The sequence below is a fragment of the Delphinus delphis genome, chromosome 15 (assembly GCF_949987515.2).
Source record: "Delphinus delphis chromosome 15, mDelDel1.2, whole genome shotgun sequence".
NCBI lineage: Eukaryota > Metazoa > Chordata > Mammalia > Artiodactyla > Delphinidae > Delphinus > Delphinus delphis.
The window spans coordinates 56,527,147-56,528,674 of record NC_082697.1 but is presented as its reverse complement, the minus strand read 5'-3'; positions in this window follow the sequence as shown (position 1 = coordinate 56,528,674).

Here is a 1,528-nt window from a genome sequence, read left to right as displayed (position 1 = left end):
ATTTAGAATTAAATGCAATGGAAAAAAGTAACAAATGCTAAAGTTTTCAAAAAGTTTAATGGAGCCAATAAGATATATAAATTGTGTTCTGGCAGACATGAAGACCTGCTTTCTTTTACCAAAGAAAATGGCACATGTTTTATCAAAATTTGACAATCGAGAGTAAAGGGTATTGAGATTAAGCTTCAGAGCACCAACTAAAACAAAAACCACCAAAAAAAATTTTTTTGTTGTTACTAACTTGGAAAGAGGAACTAGAACCAAGGCATAAAGGGGAGATTAAATATGTGTTCCTCAGCCTCAAAATCCTTTAGGAAGAGGAGTTCTGGCTGCTTGTGAGCAATGCTTCACACCACCAAACCCAATTCCAGAATCTAAATTTACGATAGAAAAACAAAGATAACTCCAGATTCATTTCTTGATATATTCCAAAGGGAAGCCTGAAAGTATTCATAATACATAGGCTCACCCGTTTCCGGTAAAATGATACATTGCTATAATTCTTCCTATCATATTCAAACAAAAAAAATGATCCACTTTTGCAAAAATTTAGAAATGCCTCACTTTCATTCCTAGGTTTAGTATGGAATTGACTTTTTTTTAAATAAGGGCTGTATCTATAGTGAATACAGAACTTCTTCAGTTCACACATTACATTCACATCCCACCCAATGAATATTATGGTTAACTTAGCAAAGTTTCTTCACAGAAAGATTATTAAATGGCTGAAGAAATTGCAAACTTTAACAAAGTGCTGTGAGTAATTACTGGAAAAACCCTTACACTGATTTGTAATGGTCTTTTAAGGATAAAAACAAAGTAACTGATACTGAGCTACAAGTTTGCAAGGAAACATTTTCACTGTCCTACTTGATACATTTATAATAATATGATAGAATAAATTACAGTACCTGGCAGGCTGACATCAGTTCTTCATCTAAAAAAAGACTACCATTCAGTTCAAGATATTAAAAATGAAGATGAAACATGCTCTAAAACATTGTAGGTACAAGAGGTCTTATGTTTACTCAAAAGAGGAATCTATTGAGAACTTTTATTTAAGTCTACCTAACATCTAGAGAACCTCCATGCGATTCCATCTTTTCCAGAATGAGATTCCAAACTGCACTTTATAGGAGAGGGATTGGAGAGTTGGGTTTTGCTATTTAAGGTGTGATCACATTATTAGCAGATAAAAGACCTTTATCTTCCACCCATTCCAATGGAAACTGCACAAAGTAGAACATTCATGAAAAATGTTAAACAGAATATAACAGACTAGAATACCTACCCTCCCACCATCCATCTCGCTCTAATACTGAACCAAAAAGGAAGCCCATGAAGTTCATGACCTCTCTACTTCAGGTCACCATGAATGCAGTCTACATGTTTACATTTACCATAAGGACAGTACCCTGCATGGGAAGTAGTACTTGTCTTAAAAATGAGTATTTCAATCCTACAAGGTTAATCTGGGGGCAATTTAATAATATTGCTACTTTTAGAGCACTAACACACACAAAGTGAA